Source organism: Trachinotus anak, unplaced genomic scaffold, assembly GCF_046630095.1.
Source record: "Trachinotus anak isolate AG129_WGS33_773 ecotype Australia unplaced genomic scaffold, CSIRO_AGI_Tana_v1 ptg000056l, whole genome shotgun sequence".
NCBI lineage: Eukaryota > Metazoa > Chordata > Actinopteri > Carangiformes > Carangidae > Trachinotus > Trachinotus anak.
The window spans coordinates 53,297-70,000 of NW_027273907.1; the positions used below are offsets into that span (position 1 = coordinate 53,297).

The 16,704-nt window shown below is 48.7% G+C and overlaps 28 non-coding genes and 13 pseudogenes across 28 annotated transcripts in view; all 41 read right to left on the bottom strand.

The window, feature by feature from the left end:
* Positions 1-994: 994 nt before the first annotated feature.
* LOC139616277 (5S ribosomal RNA) lies at positions 995-1,103 on the bottom strand (annotated as a pseudogene).
* A 272-nt stretch (positions 1,104-1,375) lies between these two features.
* LOC139616452 (5S ribosomal RNA) lies at positions 1,376-1,494 on the bottom strand. The gene has a single exon (XR_011688119.1). It is a non-coding gene; the product is annotated as a 5S ribosomal RNA (ribosomal RNA).
* A 272-nt stretch (positions 1,495-1,766) lies between these two features.
* On the bottom strand, positions 1,767-1,875 carry LOC139616105 (5S ribosomal RNA; annotated as a pseudogene).
* Positions 1,876-2,155: 280 nt separating this feature from the next.
* LOC139616465 (5S ribosomal RNA) lies at positions 2,156-2,274 on the bottom strand. The gene has a single exon (XR_011688131.1). It is a non-coding gene; the product is annotated as a 5S ribosomal RNA (ribosomal RNA).
* A 280-nt stretch (positions 2,275-2,554) lies between these two features.
* LOC139615601 (5S ribosomal RNA) lies at positions 2,555-2,673 on the bottom strand. Its single transcript, XR_011687481.1, has one exon. It is a non-coding gene; the product is annotated as a 5S ribosomal RNA (ribosomal RNA).
* A 280-nt stretch (positions 2,674-2,953) lies between these two features.
* LOC139615813 (5S ribosomal RNA) lies at positions 2,954-3,072 on the bottom strand. Its single transcript, XR_011687682.1, has one exon. It is a non-coding gene; the product is annotated as a 5S ribosomal RNA (ribosomal RNA).
* A 272-nt stretch (positions 3,073-3,344) lies between these two features.
* On the bottom strand, positions 3,345-3,463 carry LOC139615908 (5S ribosomal RNA). The gene has a single exon (XR_011687772.1). It is a non-coding gene; the product is annotated as a 5S ribosomal RNA (ribosomal RNA).
* Positions 3,464-3,735: 272 nt separating this feature from the next.
* Positions 3,736-3,844, bottom strand: LOC139616295 (5S ribosomal RNA; annotated as a pseudogene).
* Positions 3,845-4,124: 280 nt separating this feature from the next.
* Positions 4,125-4,233, bottom strand: LOC139616106 (5S ribosomal RNA; annotated as a pseudogene).
* A 272-nt stretch (positions 4,234-4,505) lies between these two features.
* On the bottom strand, positions 4,506-4,624 carry LOC139616476 (5S ribosomal RNA). The gene has a single exon (XR_011688142.1). It is a non-coding gene; the product is annotated as a 5S ribosomal RNA (ribosomal RNA).
* Positions 4,625-4,904: 280 nt separating this feature from the next.
* Positions 4,905-5,023, bottom strand: LOC139616488 (5S ribosomal RNA). Its single transcript, XR_011688153.1, has one exon. It is a non-coding gene; the product is annotated as a 5S ribosomal RNA (ribosomal RNA).
* Positions 5,024-5,303: 280 nt separating this feature from the next.
* LOC139615978 (5S ribosomal RNA) lies at positions 5,304-5,422 on the bottom strand. The gene has a single exon (XR_011687842.1). It is a non-coding gene; the product is annotated as a 5S ribosomal RNA (ribosomal RNA).
* A 272-nt stretch (positions 5,423-5,694) lies between these two features.
* LOC139616500 (5S ribosomal RNA) lies at positions 5,695-5,813 on the bottom strand. The gene has a single exon (XR_011688164.1). It is a non-coding gene; the product is annotated as a 5S ribosomal RNA (ribosomal RNA).
* A 280-nt stretch (positions 5,814-6,093) lies between these two features.
* Positions 6,094-6,212, bottom strand: LOC139616512 (5S ribosomal RNA). Its single transcript, XR_011688176.1, has one exon. It is a non-coding gene; the product is annotated as a 5S ribosomal RNA (ribosomal RNA).
* Positions 6,213-6,484: 272 nt separating this feature from the next.
* On the bottom strand, positions 6,485-6,593 carry LOC139616107 (5S ribosomal RNA; annotated as a pseudogene).
* A 272-nt stretch (positions 6,594-6,865) lies between these two features.
* Positions 6,866-6,984, bottom strand: LOC139616523 (5S ribosomal RNA). The gene has a single exon (XR_011688189.1). It is a non-coding gene; the product is annotated as a 5S ribosomal RNA (ribosomal RNA).
* A 272-nt stretch (positions 6,985-7,256) lies between these two features.
* LOC139616535 (5S ribosomal RNA) lies at positions 7,257-7,375 on the bottom strand. Its single transcript, XR_011688200.1, has one exon. It is a non-coding gene; the product is annotated as a 5S ribosomal RNA (ribosomal RNA).
* A 280-nt stretch (positions 7,376-7,655) lies between these two features.
* Positions 7,656-7,774, bottom strand: LOC139616547 (5S ribosomal RNA). The gene has a single exon (XR_011688211.1). It is a non-coding gene; the product is annotated as a 5S ribosomal RNA (ribosomal RNA).
* A 280-nt stretch (positions 7,775-8,054) lies between these two features.
* Positions 8,055-8,173, bottom strand: LOC139615784 (5S ribosomal RNA). The gene has a single exon (XR_011687655.1). It is a non-coding gene; the product is annotated as a 5S ribosomal RNA (ribosomal RNA).
* Positions 8,174-8,445: 272 nt separating this feature from the next.
* Positions 8,446-8,564, bottom strand: LOC139616558 (5S ribosomal RNA). The gene has a single exon (XR_011688222.1). It is a non-coding gene; the product is annotated as a 5S ribosomal RNA (ribosomal RNA).
* Positions 8,565-8,844: 280 nt separating this feature from the next.
* On the bottom strand, positions 8,845-8,953 carry LOC139616108 (5S ribosomal RNA; annotated as a pseudogene).
* A 272-nt stretch (positions 8,954-9,225) lies between these two features.
* On the bottom strand, positions 9,226-9,344 carry LOC139615996 (5S ribosomal RNA). The gene has a single exon (XR_011687860.1). It is a non-coding gene; the product is annotated as a 5S ribosomal RNA (ribosomal RNA).
* A 280-nt stretch (positions 9,345-9,624) lies between these two features.
* LOC139616570 (5S ribosomal RNA) lies at positions 9,625-9,743 on the bottom strand. The gene has a single exon (XR_011688233.1). It is a non-coding gene; the product is annotated as a 5S ribosomal RNA (ribosomal RNA).
* A 280-nt stretch (positions 9,744-10,023) lies between these two features.
* Positions 10,024-10,142, bottom strand: LOC139616583 (5S ribosomal RNA). Its single transcript, XR_011688245.1, has one exon. It is a non-coding gene; the product is annotated as a 5S ribosomal RNA (ribosomal RNA).
* A 280-nt stretch (positions 10,143-10,422) lies between these two features.
* Positions 10,423-10,531, bottom strand: LOC139616109 (5S ribosomal RNA; annotated as a pseudogene).
* A 272-nt stretch (positions 10,532-10,803) lies between these two features.
* On the bottom strand, positions 10,804-10,922 carry LOC139616595 (5S ribosomal RNA). The gene has a single exon (XR_011688256.1). It is a non-coding gene; the product is annotated as a 5S ribosomal RNA (ribosomal RNA).
* A 280-nt stretch (positions 10,923-11,202) lies between these two features.
* Positions 11,203-11,321, bottom strand: LOC139616606 (5S ribosomal RNA). The gene has a single exon (XR_011688267.1). It is a non-coding gene; the product is annotated as a 5S ribosomal RNA (ribosomal RNA).
* A 272-nt stretch (positions 11,322-11,593) lies between these two features.
* On the bottom strand, positions 11,594-11,702 carry LOC139616110 (5S ribosomal RNA; annotated as a pseudogene).
* Positions 11,703-11,982: 280 nt separating this feature from the next.
* LOC139616111 (5S ribosomal RNA) lies at positions 11,983-12,091 on the bottom strand (annotated as a pseudogene).
* Positions 12,092-12,363: 272 nt separating this feature from the next.
* Positions 12,364-12,482, bottom strand: LOC139616618 (5S ribosomal RNA). The gene has a single exon (XR_011688278.1). It is a non-coding gene; the product is annotated as a 5S ribosomal RNA (ribosomal RNA).
* Positions 12,483-12,762: 280 nt separating this feature from the next.
* On the bottom strand, positions 12,763-12,881 carry LOC139616630 (5S ribosomal RNA). Its single transcript, XR_011688289.1, has one exon. It is a non-coding gene; the product is annotated as a 5S ribosomal RNA (ribosomal RNA).
* A 280-nt stretch (positions 12,882-13,161) lies between these two features.
* On the bottom strand, positions 13,162-13,270 carry LOC139616112 (5S ribosomal RNA; annotated as a pseudogene).
* A 272-nt stretch (positions 13,271-13,542) lies between these two features.
* On the bottom strand, positions 13,543-13,661 carry LOC139616642 (5S ribosomal RNA). Its single transcript, XR_011688300.1, has one exon. It is a non-coding gene; the product is annotated as a 5S ribosomal RNA (ribosomal RNA).
* A 280-nt stretch (positions 13,662-13,941) lies between these two features.
* Positions 13,942-14,060, bottom strand: LOC139616653 (5S ribosomal RNA). Its single transcript, XR_011688311.1, has one exon. It is a non-coding gene; the product is annotated as a 5S ribosomal RNA (ribosomal RNA).
* Positions 14,061-14,332: 272 nt separating this feature from the next.
* Positions 14,333-14,441, bottom strand: LOC139616113 (5S ribosomal RNA; annotated as a pseudogene).
* A 280-nt stretch (positions 14,442-14,721) lies between these two features.
* LOC139616114 (5S ribosomal RNA) lies at positions 14,722-14,830 on the bottom strand (annotated as a pseudogene).
* A 272-nt stretch (positions 14,831-15,102) lies between these two features.
* LOC139616665 (5S ribosomal RNA) lies at positions 15,103-15,221 on the bottom strand. The gene has a single exon (XR_011688322.1). It is a non-coding gene; the product is annotated as a 5S ribosomal RNA (ribosomal RNA).
* Positions 15,222-15,501: 280 nt separating this feature from the next.
* Positions 15,502-15,620, bottom strand: LOC139616676 (5S ribosomal RNA). Its single transcript, XR_011688333.1, has one exon. It is a non-coding gene; the product is annotated as a 5S ribosomal RNA (ribosomal RNA).
* A 272-nt stretch (positions 15,621-15,892) lies between these two features.
* Positions 15,893-16,011, bottom strand: LOC139616687 (5S ribosomal RNA). The gene has a single exon (XR_011688344.1). It is a non-coding gene; the product is annotated as a 5S ribosomal RNA (ribosomal RNA).
* A 280-nt stretch (positions 16,012-16,291) lies between these two features.
* Positions 16,292-16,400, bottom strand: LOC139616116 (5S ribosomal RNA; annotated as a pseudogene).
* Positions 16,401-16,672: 272 nt separating this feature from the next.
* Positions 16,673-16,704, bottom strand: part of LOC139616699 (5S ribosomal RNA) — a 119-nt gene continuing 87 nt past the window's right edge. Inside the window, exon 1 of the ribosomal RNA XR_011688356.1 lies at positions 16,673-16,704. This exon is cut by the window's right edge and continues 87 nt beyond it. This is a non-coding gene — a ribosomal RNA (5S ribosomal RNA).

Below are 16,704 nucleotides of genomic sequence, written 5' to 3' on the forward strand. Positions count from 1 at the left end.
GTCTCAAATATGGCAATGATTTCACAGCGTCTGTGAAACGGACCTTTAAAAACCTCGTCCCATCAGCGATGTCCGTCCCTGGCCACATCCTCCTCTTAATGGACGAGACCGCAGTGACTCCCCAGTCCTGTAGTTTTGCCAATATTTCCTCATCCTCTATGTAAGTGGGCAGATTAATGAATGAGACGACCATTTCATTGTTACCCAGTTCTTTCGCCATCAGTCTGTTGTTCCCAATTCTCAGTCCGTCCATCAGCTTTTTCTTCCCGCTTTCCTCTTTCATCGTCAGCTCGTATGACTTTGGCGTCTTAAAACGGCAGCCAAGCACTTCTCCACACTCCGCCCTCACTTTTCTCAGCATGTCCATCATCGTTGTTCTCTCCTCTCCTTCTATTTCCAACATGATTGTCAGTCTCTTTTCGTACATTTTCTTCTGTTTTTCCGCACTCGCGGGCATTCTCTTCTCCGTCGTCTTTTCCGTTCCTTTGTCTGTCACCGTTGGATCCATTTGAATGATTTTTTAAACACAAAGAGTCCCCCAGACAGCAAAAGCTGTCGGGGGATGTAACCCACAAATTAAATACTAAACTAAAAAATTACAAACCAGCAAAAACCAAGGCTGAAAACGATCCAAAAAAACACGGACTGATTGACTGTCGTGAACGTACGGCGTGCTCCTCCTCTGTGCGTGTTCAGGGTGGTATGGCCGTAAGCCGCAGAGCAAGTGACAACTACCCCCTTTATACATGATGATCCACACCATCACAGACATGGCTGTGTATGTCAAGCGCGGGTGTCTTTGCTTGACTTTCTTTCTTTCTTTCTTTCTCTCAACTTGTCAACTTGTCAACTGTGTAATGTGATAATATGAAAGTGTGGTTTGTGCACTGTGAGCTGAACTGTCTGCACAGTGATTGACAGTTGAGCAGTGGCACAGTCAGTGCTGTTTACTGAAGCAGCAGCGTCCTCTGTTGTTTGCACAGAAAAGTGAAAAAGCTTACAGCACCTGGTATTCCCAGGCGGTCTCCCATCCAAGTACTAACCAGGCCCGACCCTGCTTAGCTTCCGAGATCTGGCGTGCTCAGGGTGGTATGGCCGTAAGCCGAAGAGCAAGTGACAACTACCCCCTTTATACATGATGATCCACACCATCACAGACATGGCTGTGTATGTCAAGCGCGGGTGTCTTTGCTCGACTTTCTTTCTTTCTTTCTTTCTCTCAACTTGTCAACTGTGTAATGTGATAATATGAAAGTGTGGTTTGTGCACTGTGAGCTGAACTGTCTGCACAGTGATTGACAGTTGAGCAGTGGCACAGTCAGTGCTGTTTACTGAAGCAGCAGCGTCCTCTGTTGTTTGCACAGAAAAGTGAAAAAGCTTACAGCACCTGGTATTCCCAGGCGGTCTCCCATCCAAGTACTAACCAGGCCCGACCCTGCTTAGCTTCCGAGATCGGACGAGATCGGGCGTGCTCAGGGTGGTATGGCCGTAAGCCGCAGAGCAAGTGACAACTACCCCCTTTATACATGATGATCCACACCATCACAGACATGGCTGTGTATGTCAAGCGCGGGTGTCTTTGCTCGACTTTCTTTCTTTCTTTCTTTCTCTCAACTTGTCAACTGTGTAATGTGATAATATGAAAGTGTGGTTTGTGCACTGTGAGCTGAACTGTCTGCACAGTGATTGACAGTTGAGCAGTGGCACAGTCAGTGCTGTTTACTGAAGCAGCAGCGTCCTCTGTTGTTTGCACAGAAAAGTGAAAAAGCTTACAGCACCTGGTATTCCCAGGCGGTCTCCCATCCAAGTACTAACCAGGCCCGACCCTGCTTAGCTTCCGAGATCGGGCGTGCTCAGGGTGGTATGGCCGTAAGCCGCAGATCAAGTGACAACTACCCCCTTTATACATGATGATCCACACCATCACAGACATGGCTGTGTATGTCAAGCGCGGGTGTCTTTGCTTGACTTTCTTTCTTTCTTTCTTTCTCTCAACTTGTCAACTTGTCAACTGTGTAATGTGATAATATGAAAGTGTGGTTTGTGCACTGTGAGCTGAACTGTCTGCACAGTGATTGACAGTTGAGCAGTGGCACAGTCAGTGCTGTTTACTGAAGCAGCAGCGTCCTCTGTTGTTTGCACAGAAAAGTGAAAAAGCTTACAGCACCTGGTATTCCCAGGCGGTCTCCCATCCAAGTACTAACCAGGCCCGACCCTGCTTAGCTTCCGAGATCGGACGAGATCGGGCGTGCTCAGGGTGGTATGGCCGTAAGCCGCAGAGCAAGTGACAACTACCCCCTTTATACATGATGATCCACACCATCACAGACATGGCTGTGTATGTCAAGCGCGGGTGTCTTTGCTTGACTTTCTTTCTTTCTTTCTTTCTCTCAACTTGTCAACTTGTCAACTGTGTAATGTGAAAATATGAAAGTGTGGTTTGTGCACTGTGAGCTGAACTGTCTGCACAGTGATTGACAGTTGAGCAGTGGCACAGTCAGTGCTGTTTACTGAAGCAGCAGCGTCCTCTGTTGTTTGCACAGAAAAGTGAAAAAGCTTACAGCACCTGGTATTCCCAGGCGGTCTCCCATCCAAGTACTAACCAGGCCCGACCCTGCTTAGCTTCCGAGATCTGACGAGATCGGGCGTGCTCAGGGTGGTATGGCCGTAAGCCGCAGAGCAAGTGACAACTACCCCCTTTATACATGATGATCCACACCATCACAGACATGGCTGTGTATGTCAAGCGCGGGTGTCTTTGCTTGACTTTCTTTCTTTCTTTCTTTCTCTCAACTTGTCAACTTGTCAACTGTGTAATGTGATAATATGAAAGTGTGGTTTGTGCACTGTGAGCTGAACTGTCTGCACAGTGATTGACAGTTGAGCAGTGGCACAGTCAGTGCTGTTTACTGAAGCAGCAGCGTCCTCTGTTGTTTGCACAGAAAAGTGAAAAAGCTTACAGCACCTGGTATTCCCAGGCGGTCTCCCATCCAAGTACTAACCAGGCCCGACCCTGCTTAGCTTCCGAGATCGGACGAGATCAGGCGTGCTCAGGGTGGTATGGCCGTAAGCCGCAGAGCAAGTGACAACTACCCCCTTTATACATGATGATCCAGACCATCACAGACATGGCTGTGTATGTCAAGCGCGGGTGTCTTTGCTCGACTTTCTTTCTTTCTTTCTTTCTCTCAACTTGTCAACTGTGTAATGTGATAATATGAAAGTGTGGTTTGTGCACTGTGAGCTGAACTGTCTGCACAGTGATTGACAGTTGAGCAGTGGCACAGTCAGTGCTGTTTACTGAAGCAGCAGCGTCCTCTGTTGTTTGCACAGAAAAGTGAAAAAGCTTACAGCACCTGGTATTCCCAGGCGGTCTCCCATCCAAGTACTAACCAGGCCCGACCCTGCTTAGCTTCCGAGATCGGACGAGATCGGGCTTGCTCAGGGTGGTATGGCCGTAAGCCGCAGAGCAAGTGACAACTACCCCCTTTATACATGATGATCCACACCATCACAGACATGGCTGTGTATGTCAAGCGCGGGTGTCTTTGCTCGACTTTCTTTCTTTCTTTCTTTCTCTCAACTTGTCAACTGTGTAATGTGATAATATGAAAGTGTGGTTTGTGCACTGTGAGCTGAACTGTCTGCACAGTGATTGACAGTTGAGCAGTGGCACAGTCAGTGCTGTTTACTGAAGCAGCAGCGTCCTCTGTTGTTTGCACAGAAAAGTGAAAAAGCTTACAGCACCTGGTATTCCCAGGCGGTCTCCCATCCAAGTACTAACCAGGCCCGACCCTGCTGAGCTTCCGAGATCGGGCGTGCTCAGGGTGGTATGGCCGTAAGCCGCAGATCAAGTGACAACTACCCCCTTTATACATGATGATCCACACCATCACAGACATGGCTGTGTATGTCAAGCGCGGGTGTCTTTGCTTGACTTTCTTTCTTTCTTTCTTTCTCTCAACTTGTCAACTTGTCAACTGTGTAATGTGATAATATGAAAGTGTGGTTTGTGCACTGTGAGCTGAACTGTCTGCACAGTGATTGACAGTTGAGCAGTGGCACAGTCAGTGCTGTTTACTGAAGCAGCAGCGTCCTCTGTTGTTTGCACAGAAAAGTGAAAAAGCTTACAGCACCTGGTATTCCCAGGCGGTCTCCCATCCAAGTACTAACCAGGCCCGACCCTGCTTAGCTTCCGAGATCGGGCGTGCTCAGGGTGGTATGGCCGTAAGCCGCAGAGCAAGTGACAACTACCCCCTTTATACATGATGATCCACACCATCACAGACATGGCTGTGTATGTCAAGCGCGGGTGTCTTTGCTCGACTTTCTTTCTTTCTTTCTTTCTCTCAACTTGTCAACTGTGTAATGTGATAATATGAAAGTGTGGTTTGTGCACTGTGAGCTGAACTGTCTGCACAGTGATTGACAGTTGAGCAGTGGCACAGTCAGTGCTGTTTACTGAAGCAGCAGCGTCCTCTGTTGTTTGCACAGAAAAGTGAAAAAGCTTACAGCACCTGGTATTCCCAGGCGGTCTCCCATCCAAGTACTAACCAGGCCCGACCCTGCTTAGCTTCCGAGATCGGACGAGATCGGGCGTGCTCAGGGTGGTATGGCCGTAAGCCGCAGAGCAAGTGACAACTACCCCCTTTATACATGATGATCCACACCATCACAGACATGGCTGTGTATGTCAAGCGCGGGTGTCTTTGCTTGACTTTCTTTCTTTCTTTCTTTCTCTCAACTTGTCAACTTGTCAACTGTGTAATGTGAAAATATGAAAGTGTGGTTTGTGCACTGTGAGCTGAACTGTCTGCACAGTGATTGACAGTTGAGCAGTGGCACAGTCAGTGCTGTTGACTGAAGCAGCAGCGTCCTCTGTTGTTTGCACAGAAAAGTGAAAAAGCTTACAGCACCTGGTATTCCCAGGCGGTCTCCCATCCAAGTACTAACCAGGCCCGACCCTGCTTAGCTTCCGAGATCGGACGAGATCGGGCGTGCTCAGGGTGGTATGGCCGTAAGCCGCAGAGCAAGTGACAACTACCCCCTTTATACATGATGATCCACACCATCACAGACATGGCTGTGTATGTCAAGCGCGGGTGTCTTTGCTTGACTTTCTTTCTTTCTTTCTTTCTCTCAACTTGTCAACTTGTCAACTGTGTAATGTGATAATATGAAAGTGTGGTTTGTGCACTGTGAGCTGAACTGTCTGCACAGTGATTGACAGTTGAGCAGTGGCACAGTCAGTGCTGTTTACTGAAGCAGCAGCGTCCTCTGTTGTTTGCACAGAAAAGTGAAAAAGCTTACAGCACCTGGTATTCCCAGGCGGTCTCCCATCCAATTACTAACCAGGCCCGACCCTGCTTAGCTTCCGAGATCGGACGAGATCGGGCGTGCTCAGGGTGGTATGGCCGTAAGCCGCAGAACAAGTGACAACTACCCCCTTTATACATGATGATCCACACCATCACAGACATGGCTGTGTATGTCAAGCGCGGGTGTCTTTGCTCGACTTTCTTTCTTTCTTTCTTTCTCTCAACTTGTCAACTGTGTAATGTGATAATATGAAAGTGTGGTTTGTGCACTGTGAGCTGAACTGTCTGCACAGTGATTGACAGTTGAGCAGTGGCACAGTCAGTGCTGTTTACTGAAGCAGCAGCGTCCTCTGTTGTTTGCACAGAAAAGTGAAAAAGCTTACAGCACCTGGTATTCCCAGGCGGTCTCCCATCCAAGTACTAACCAGGCCCGACCCTGCTTAGCTTCCGAGATCGGACGAGATCGGGCGTGCTCAGGGTGGTATGGCCGTAAGCCGCAGAGAAAGTGACAACTACCCCCTTTATACATGATGATCCACACCATCACAGACATGGCTGTGTATGTCAAGCGCGGGTGTCTTTGCTTGACTTTCTTTCTTTCTTTCTTTCTCTCAACTTGTCAACTTGTCAACTGTGTAATGTGAAAATATGAAAGTGTGGTTTGTGCACTGTGAGCTGAACTGTCTGCACAGTGATTGACAGTTGAGCAGTGGCACAGTCAGTGCTGTTTACTGAAGCAGCAGCATCCTCTGTTGTTTGCACAGAAAAGTGAAAAAGCTTACAGCACCTGGTATTCCCAGGCGGTCTCCCATCCAAGTACTAACCAGGCCCGACCCTGCTTAGCTTCCGAGATCGGACGAGATCGGGCGTGCTCAGGGTGGTATGGCCGTAAGCCGCAGAGCAAGTGACAACTACCCCCTTTATACATGATGATCCACACCATCACAGACATGGCTGTGTATGTCAAGCGCGGGTGTCTTTGCTTGACTTTCTTTCTTTCTTTCTTTCTCTCAACTTGTCAACTGTGTAATGTGATAATATGAAAGTGTGGTTTGTGCACTGTGAGCTGAACTGTCTGCACAGTGATTGACAGTTGAGCAGTGGCACAGTCAGTGCTGTTTACTGAAGCAGCAGCGTCCTCTGTTGTTTGCACAGAAAAGTGAAAAAGCTTACAGCACCTGGTATTCCCAGGCGGTCTCCCATCCAAGTACTAACCAGGCCCGACCCTGCTTAGCTTCCGAGATCGGGCGTGCTCAGGGTGGTATGGCCGTAAGCCGCAGAGCAAGTGACAACTACCCCCTTTATACATGATGATCCACACCATCACAGACATGGCTGTGTATGTCAAGCGCGGGTGTCTTTGCTTGACTTTCTTTCTTTCTTTCTTTCTCTCAATTTGTCAACTGTGTAATGTGATAATATGAAAGTGTGGTTTGTGCACTGTGAGCTGAACTGTCTGCACAGTGATTGACAGTTGAGCAGTGGCACAGTCAGTGCTGTTTACTGAAGCAGCAGCGTCCTCTGTTGTTTGCACAGAAAAGTGAAAAAGCTTACAGCACCTGGTATTCCCAGGCGGTCTCCCATCCAAGTACTAACCAGGCCCGACCCTGCTTAGCTTCCGAGATCGGACGAGATCGGGCGTGCTCAGGGTGGTATGGCCGTAAGCCGCAGAGCAAGTGACAACTACCCCCTTTATACATGATGATCCACACCATCACAGACATGGCTGTGTATGTCAAGCGCGGGTGTCTTTGCTCGACTTTCTTTCTTTCTTTCTTTCTCTCAACTTGTCAACTGTGTAATGTGATAATATGAAAGTGTGGTTTGTGCACTGTGAGCTGAACTGTCTGCACAGTGATTGACAGTTGAGCAGTGGCACAGTCAGTGCTGTTTACTGAAGCAGCAGCGTCCTCTGTTGTTTGCACAGAAAAGTGAAAAAGCTTACAGCACCTGGTATTCCCAGGCGGTCTCCCATCCAAGTACTAACCAGGCCCGACCCTGCTTAGCTTCCGAGATCGGACGAGATCGGGCGTGCTCAGGGTGGTATGGCCGTAAGCCGCAGAGCAAGTGACAACTACCCCCTTTATACATGATGATCCACACCATCACAGACATGGCTGTGTATGTCAAGCGCGGGTGTCTTTGCTTGACTTTCTTTCTTTCTTTCTTTCTCTCAACTTGTCAACTTGTCAACTGTGTAATGTGAAAATATGAAAGTGTGGTTTGTGCACTGTGAGCTGAACTGTCTGCACAGTGATTGACAGTTGAGCAGTGGCACAGTCAGTGCTGTTTACTGAAGCAGCAGCGTCCTCTGTTGTTTGCACAGAAAAGTGAAAAAGCTTACAGCACCTGGTATTCCCAGGCGGTCTCCCATCCAAGTACTAACCAGGCCCGACCCTGCTTAGCTTCCGAGATCGGACGAGATCGGGCGTGCTCAGGGTGGTATGGCCGTAAGCCGCAGAACAAGTGACAACTACCCCCTTTATACATGATGATCCACACCATCACAGACATGGCTGTGTATGTCAAGCGCGGGTGTCTTTGCTCGACTTTCTTTCTTTCTTTCTTTCTCTCAACTTGTCAACTTGTCAACTGTGTAATGTGAAAATATGAAAGTGTGGTTTGTGCACTGTGAGCTGAACTGTCTGCACAGTGATTGACAGTTGAGCAGTGGCACAGTCAGTGCTGTTTACTGAAGCAGCAGCATCCTCTGTTGTTTGCACAGAAAAGTGAAAAAGCTTACAACACCTGGTATTCCCAGGCGGTCTCCCATCCAAGTACTAACCAGGCCCGACCCTGCTTAGCTTCCGAGATCGGACGAGATCGGGCGTGCTCAGGGTGGTATGGCCGTAAGCCGCAGAGCAAGTGACAACTACCCCCTTTATACATGATGATCCACACCATCACAGACATGGCTGTGTATGTCAAGCGCGGGTGTCTTTGCTTGACTTTCTTTCTTTCTTTCTTTCTCTCAACTTGTCAACTGTGTAATGTGATAATATGAAAGTGTGGTTTGTGCACTGTGAGCTGAACTGTCTGCACAGTGATTGACAGTTGAGCAGTGGCACAGTCAGTGCTGTTTACTGAAGCAGCAGCGTCCTCTGTTGTTTGCACAGAAAAGTGAAAAAGCTTACAGCACCTGGTATTCCCAGGCGGTCTCCCATCCAAGTACTAACCAGGCCCGACCCTGCTTAGCTTCCGAGATCGGACGAGATCGGGCGTGCTCAGGGTGGTATGGCCGTAAGCCGCAGAGCAAGTGACAACTACCCCCTTTATACATGATGATCCACACCATCACAGACATGGCTGTGTATGTCAAGCGCGGGTGTCTTTGCTTGACTTTCTTTCTTTCTTTCTTTCTCTCAACTTGTCAACTTGTCAACTGTGTAATGTGATAATATGAAAGTGTGGTTTGTGCACTGTGAGCTGAACTGTCTGCACAGTGATTGACAGTTGAGCAGTGGCACAGTCAGTGCTGTTTACTGAAGCAGCAGCGTCCTCTGTTGTTTGCACAGAAAAGTGAAAAAGCTTACAGCACCTGGTATTCCCAGGCGGTCTCCCATCCAAGTACTAACCAGGCCCGACCCTGCTTAGCTTCCGAGATCGGGCGTGCTCAGGGTGGTATGGCCGTAAGCCGCAGAGCAAGTGACAACTACCCCCTTTATACATGATGATCCACACCATCACAGACATGGCTGTGTATGTCAAGCGCGGGTGTCTTTGCTCGACTTTCTTTCTTTCTTTCTTTCTCTCAACTTGTCAACTGTGTAATGTGATAATATGAAAGTGTGGTTTGTGCACTGTGAGCTGAACTGTCTGCACAGTGATTGACAGTTGAGCAGTGGCACAGTCAGTGCTGTTTACTGAAGCAGCAGCGTCCTCTGTTGTTTGCACAGAAAAGTGAAAAAGCTTACAGCACCTGGTATTCCCAGGCGGTCTCCCATCCAAGTACTAACCAGGCCCGACCCTGCTTAGCTTCCAAGATCGGAAGAGATCGGGCGTGCTCAGGGTGGTATGGCCGTAAGCCGCAGAGCAAGTGACAACTACCCCCTTTATACATGATGATCCACACCATCACAGACATGGCTGTGTATGTCAAGCGCGGGTGTCTTTGCTTGACTTTCTTTCTTTCTTTCTTTCTCTCAACTTGTCAACTTGTCAACTGTGTAATGTGATAATATGAAAGTGTGGTTTGTGCACTGTGAGCTGAACTGTCTGCACAGTGATTGACAGTTGAGCAGTGGCACAGTCAGTGCTGTTTACTGAAGCAGCAGCGTCCTCTGTTGTTTGCACAGAAAAGTGAAAAAGCTTACAGCACCTGGTATTCCCAGGCGGTCTCCCATCCAAGTACTAACCAGGCCCGACCCTGCTTAGCTTCCGAGATCGGACGAGATCGGGCGTGCTCAGGGTGGTATGGCCGTAAGCCGCAGAGCAAGTGACAACTACCCCCTTTATACATGATGATCCACACCATCACAGACATGGCTGTGTATGTCAAGCGCGGGTGTCTTTGCTTGACTTTCTTTCTTTCTTTCTTTCTCTCAACTTGTCAACTTGTCAACTGTGTAATGTGATAATATGAAAGTGTGGTTTGTGCACTGTGAGCTGAACTGTCTGCACAGTGATTGACAGTTGAGCAGTGGCACAGTCAGTGCTGTTTACTGAAGCAGCAGCGTCCTCTGTTGTTTGCACAGAAAAGTGAAAAAGCTTACAGCACCTGGTATTCCCAGGCGGTCTCCCATCCAAGTACTAACCAGGCCCGACCCTGCTTAGCTTCCGAGATCGGACGAGATCGGGCGTGCTCAGGGTGGTATGGCCGTAAGCCGCAGAGAAAGTGACAACTACCCCCTTTATACATGATGATCCACACCATCACAGACATGGCTGTGTATGTCAAGCGCGGGTGTCTTTGCTTGACTTTCTTTCTTTCTTTCTTTCTCTCAACTTGTCAACTTGTCAACTGTGTAATGTGAAAATATGAAAGTGTGGTTTGTGCACTGTGAGCTGAACTGTCTGCACAGTGATTGACAGTTGAGCAGTGGCACAGTCAGTGCTGTTTACTGAAGCAGCAGCATCCTCTGTTGTTTGCACAGAAAAGTGAAAAAGCTTACAGCACCTGGTATTCCCAGGCGGTCTCCCATCCAAGTACTAACCAGGCCCGACCCTGCTTAGCTTCCGAGATCGGGCGTGCTCAGGGTGGTATGGCCGTAAGCCGCAGAGGAAGTGACAACTACCCCCTTTATACATGATGATCCACACCATCACAGACATGGCTGTGTATGTCAAGCGCGGGTGTCTTTGCTCGACTTTCTTTCTTTCTTTCTTTCTCTCAACTTGTCAACTGTGTAATGTGATAATATGAAAGTGTGGTTTGTGCACTGTGAGCTGAACTGTCTGCACAGTGATTGACAGTTGAGCAGTGGCACAGTCAGTGCTGTTTACTGAAGCAGCAGCGTCCTCTGTTGTTTGCACAGAAAAGTGAAAAAGCTTACAGCACCTGGTATTCCCAGGCGGTCTCCCATCCAAGTACTAACCAGGCCCGACCCTGCTTAGCTTCCGAGATCGGACGAGATCGGGCGTGCTCAGGGTGGTATGGCCGTAAGCCGCAGAGCAAGTGACAACTACCCCCTTTATACATGATGATCCACACCATCACAGACATGGCTGTGTATGTCAAGCGCGGGTGTCTTTGCTTGACTTTCTTTCTTTCTTTCTTTCTCTCAACTTGTCAACTTGTCAACTGTGTAATGTGAAAATATGAAAGTGTGGTTTGTGCACTGTGAGCTGAACTGTCTGCACAGTGATTGACAGTTGAGCAGTGGCACAGTCAGTGCTGTTTACTGAAGCAGCAGCGTCCTCTGTTGTTTGCACAGAAAAGTGAAAAAGCTTACAGCACCTGGTATTCCCAGGCGGTCTCCCATCCAAGTACTAACCAGGCCCGACCCTGCTTAGCTTCCGAGATCGGACGAGATCGGGCGTGCTCAGGGTGGTATGGCCGTAAGCCGCAGAGCAAGTGACAACTACCCCCTTTATACATGATGATCCACACCATCACAGACATGGCTGTGTATGTCAAGCGCGGGTGTCTTTGCTCGACTTTCTTTCTTTCTTTCTTTCTCTCAACTTGTCAACTGTGTAATGTGATAATATGAAAGTGTGGTTTGTGCACTGTGAGCTGAACTGTCTGCACAGTGATTGACAGTTGAGCAGTGGCACAGTCAGTGCTGTTTACTGAAGCAGCAGCGTCCTCTGTTGTTTGCACAGAAAAGTGAAAAAGCTTACAGCACCTGGTATTCCCAGGCGGTCTCCCATCCAAGTACTAACCAGGCCCGACCCTGCTTAGCTTCCGAGATCGGGCGTGCTCAGGGTGGTATGGCCGTAAGCCGCAGAGCAAGTGACAACTACCCCCTTTATACATGATGATCCACACCATCACAGACATGGCTGTGTATGTCAAGCGCGGGTGTCTTTGCTTGACTTTCTTTCTTTCTTTCTTTCTCTCAACTTGTCAACTTGTCAACTGTGTAATGTGATAATATGAAAGTGTGGTTTGTGCACTGTGAGCTGAACTGTCTGCACAGTGATTGACAGTTGAGCAGTGGCACAGTCAGTGCTGTTTACTGAAGCAGCAGCGTCCTCTGTTGTTTGCACAGAAAAGTGAAAAAGCTTACAGCACCTGGTATTCCCAGGCGGTCTCCCATCCAAGTACTAACCAGGCCCGACCCTGCTTAGCTTCCGAGATCGGGCGTGCTCAGGGTGGTATGGCCGTAAGCCGCAGAGCAAGTGACAACTACCCCCTTTATACATGATGATCCACACCATCACAGACATGGCTGTGTATGTCAAGCGCGGGTGTCTTTGCTCGACTTTCTTTCTTTCTTTCTTTCTCTCAACTTGTCAACTGTGTAATGTGATAATATGAAAGTGTGGTTTGTGCACTGTGAGCTGAACTGTCTGCACAGTGATTGACAGTTGAGCAGTGGCACAGTCAGTGCTGTTTACTGAAGCAGCAGCGTCCTCTGTTGTTTGCACAGAAAAGTGAAAAAGCTTACAGCACCTGGTATTCCCAGGCGGTCTCCCATCCAAGTACTAACCAGGCCCGACCCTGCTTAGCTTCCGAGATCGGACGAGATCGGGCGTGCTCAGGGTGGTATGGCCGTAAGCCGCAGAGCAAGTGACAACTACCCCCTTTATACATGATGATCCACACCATCACAGACATGGCTGTGTATGTCAAGCGCGGGTGTCTTTGCTTGACTTTCTTTCTTTCTTTCTTTCTCTCAACTTGTCAACTTGTCAACTGTGTAATGTGATAATATGAAAGTGTGGTTTGTGCACTGTGAGCTGAACTGTCTGCACAGTGATTGACAGTTGAGCAGTGGCACAGTCAGTGCTGTTTACTGAAGCAGCAGCGTCCTCTGTTGTTTGCACAGAAAAGTGAAAAAGCTTACAGCACCTGGTATTCCCAGGCGGTCTCCCATCCAAGTACTAACCAGGCCCGACCCTGCTTAGCTTCCGAGATCGGACGAGATCGGGCGTGCTCAGGGTGGTATGGCCGTAAGCCGCAGACCAAGTGACAACTACCCCCTTTATACATGATGATCCACACCATCACAGACATGGCTGTGTATGTCAAGCGCGGGTGTCTTTGCTTGACTTTCTTTCTTTCTTTCTTTCTCTCAACTTGTCAACTTGTCAACTGTGTAATGTGAAAATATGAAAGTGTGGTTTGTGCACTGTGAGCTGAACTGTCTGCACAGTGATTGACAGTTGAGCAGTGGCACAGTCAGTGCTGTTTACTGAAGCAGCAGCATCCTCTGTTGTTTGCACAGAAAAGTGAAAAAGCTTACAGCACCTGGTATTCCCAGGCGGTCTCCCATCCAAGTACTAACCAGGCCCGACCCTGCTTAGCTTCCGAGATCGGGCGTGCTCAGGGTGGTATGGCCGTAAGCCGCAGAGGAAGTGACAACTACCCCCTTTATACATGATGATCCACACCATCACAGACATGGCTGTGTATGTCAAGCGCGGGTGTCTTTGCTCGACTTTCTTTCTTTCTTTCTTTCTCTCAACTTGTCAACTGTGTAATGTGATAATATGAAAGTGTGGTTTGTGCACTGTGAGCTGAACTGTCTGCACAGTGATTGACAGTTGAGCAGTGGCACAGTCAGTGCTGTTTACTGAAGCAGCAGCGTCCTCTGTTGTTTGCACAGAAAAGTGAAAAAGCTTACAGCACCTGGTATTCCCAGGCGGTCTCCCATCCAAGTACTAACCAGGCCCGACCCTGCTTAGCTTCCGAGATCGGACGAGATCGGGCGTGCTCAGGGTGGTATGGCCGTAAGCCGCAGAGCAAGTGACAACTACCCCCTTTATACATGATGATCCACACCATCACAGACATGGCTGTGTATGTCAAGCGCGGGTGTCTTTGCTTGACTTTCTTTCTTTCTTTCTTTCTCTCAACTTGTCAACTTGTCAACTGTGTAATGTGAAAATATGAAAGTGTGGTTTGTGCACTGTGAGCTGAACTGTCTGCACAGTGATTGACAGTTGAGCAGTGGCACAGTCAGTGCTGTTTACTGAAGCAGCAGCGTCCTCTGTTGTTTGCACAGAAAAGTGAAAAAGCTTACAGCACCTGGTATTCCCAGGCGGTCTCCCATCCAAGTACTAACCAGGCCCGACCCTGCTTAGCTTCCGAGATCGGACGAGATCGGGCGTGCTCAGGGTGGTATGGCCGTAAGCCGCAGAGCAAGTGACAACTACCCCCTTTATACATGATGATCCACACCATCACAGACATGGCTGTGTATGTCAAGCGCGGGTGTCTTTGCTCGACTTTCTTTCTTTCTTTCTTTCTCTCAACTTGTCAACTGTGTAATGTGATAATATGAAAGTGTGGTTTGTGCACTGTGAGCTGAACTGTCTGCACAGTGATTGACAGTTGAGCAGTGGCACAGTCAGTGCTGTTTACTGAAGCAGCAGCGTCCTCTGTTGTTTGCACAGAAAAGTGAAAAAGCTTACAGCACCTGGTATTCCCAGGCGGTCTCCCATCCAAGTACTAACCAGGCCCGACCCTGCTTAGCTTCCGAGATCGGGCGTGCTCAGGGTGGTATGGCCGTAAGCCGCAGAGCAAGTGACAACTACCCCCTTTATACATGATGATCCACACCATCACAGACATGGCTGTGTATGTCAAGCGCGGGTGTCTTTGCTTGACTTTCTTTCTTTCTTTCTTTCTCTCAACTTGTCAACTTGTCAACTGTGTAATGTGATAATATGAAAGTGTGGTTTGTGCACTGTGAGCTGAACTGTCTGCACAGTGATTGACAGTTGAGCAGTGGCACAGTCAGTGCTGTTTACTGAAGCAGCAGCGTCCTCTGTTGTTTGCACAGAAAAGTGAAAAAGCTTACAGCACCTGGTATTCCCAGGCGGTCTCCCATCCAAGTACTAACCAGGCCCGACCCTGCTTAGCTTCCGAGATCGGGCGTGCTCAGGGTGGTATGGCCGTAAGCCGCAGAGCAAGTGACAACTACCCCCTTTATACATGATGATCCACACCATCACAGACATGGCTGTGTATGTCAAGCGCGGGTGTCTTTGCTCGACTTTCTTTCTTTCTTTCTTTCTCTCAACTTGTCAACTGTGTAATGTGATAATATGAAAGTGTGGTTTGTGCACTGTGAGCTGAACTGTCTGCACAGTGATTGACAGTTGAGCAGTGGCACAGTCAGTGCTGTTTACTGAAGCAGCAGCGTCCTCTGTTGTTTGCACAGAAAAGTGAAAAAGCTTACAGCACCTGGTATTCCCAGGCGGTCTCCCATCCAAGTACTAACCAGGCCCGACCCTGCTTAGCTTCCGAGATCGGACGAGATCGGGCGTGCTCAGGGTGGTATGGCCGTAAGCCGCAGAGCAAGTGACAACTACCCCCTTTATACATGATGATCCACACCATCACAGACATGGCTGTGTATGTCAAGCGCGGGTGTCTTTGCTTGACTTTCTTTCTTTCTTTCTTTCTCTCAACTTGTCAACTTGTCAACTGTGTAATGTGAAAATATGAAAGTGTGGTTTGTGCACTGTGAGCTGAACTGTCTGCACAGTGATTGACAGTTGAGCAGTGGCACAGTCAGTGCTGTTTACTGAAGCAGCAGCGTCCTCTGTTGTTTGCACAGAAAAGTGAAAAAGCTTACAGCACCTGGTATTCCCAGGCGGTCTCCCATCCAAGTACTAACCAGGCCCGACCCTGCTTAGCTTCCGAGATCGGACGAGATCGGGCGTGCTCAGGGTGGTATGGCCGTAAGCCGCAGAGCAAGTGACAACTACCCCCTTTATACATGATGATCCACACCATCACAGACATGGCTGTGTATGTCAAGCGCGGGTGTCTTTGCTCGACTTTCTTTCTTTCTTTCTTTCTCTCAACTTGTCAACTGTGTAATGTGATAATATGAAAGTGTGGTTTGTGCACTGTGAGCTGAACTGTCTGCACAGTGATTGACAGTTGAGCAGTGGCACAGTCAGTGCTGTTTACTGAAGCAGCAGCGTCCTCTGTTGTTTGCACAGAAAAGTGAAAAAGCTTACAGCACCTGGTATTCCCAGGCGGTCTCCCATCCAAGTACTAACCAGGCCCGACCCTGCTTAGCTTCCGAGATCGGACGAGATCGGGCGTGCTCAGGGTGGTATGGCCGTAAGCCGCAGAGCAAGTGACAACTACCCCCTTTATACATGATGATCCACACCATCACAGACATGGCTGTGTATGTCAAGCGCGGGTGTCTTTGCTTGACTTTCTTTCTTTCTTTCTTTCTCTCAACTTGTCAACTTGTCAACTGTGTAATGTGATAATATGAAAGTGTGGTTTGTGCACTGTGAGCTGAACTGTCTGCACAGTGATTGACAGTTGAGCAGTGGCACAGTCAGTGCTGTTTACTGAAGCAGCAGCGTCCTCTGTTGTTTGCACAGAAAAGTGAAAAAGCTTACAGCACCTGGTATTCCCAGGCGGTCTCCCATCCAAGTACTAACCAGGCCCGACCCTGCTTAGCTTCCGAGATCGGGCGTGCTCAGGGTGGTATGGCCGTAAGCCGCAGAGCAAGTGACAACTACCCCCTTTATACATGATGATCCACACCATCACAGACATGGCTGTGTATGTCAAGCGCGGGTGTCTTTGCTTGACTTTCTTTCTTTCTTTCTTTCTCTCAACTTGTCAACTGTGTAATGTGATAATATGAAAGTGTGGTTTGTGCACTGTGAGCTGAACTGTCTGCACAGTGATTGACAGTTGAGCAGTGGCACAGTCAGTGCTGTTTACTGAAGCAGCAGCGTCCTCTGTTGTTTGCACAGAAAAGTGAAAAAGCTTACAGCACCTGGTATTCCCAGGCGGTCT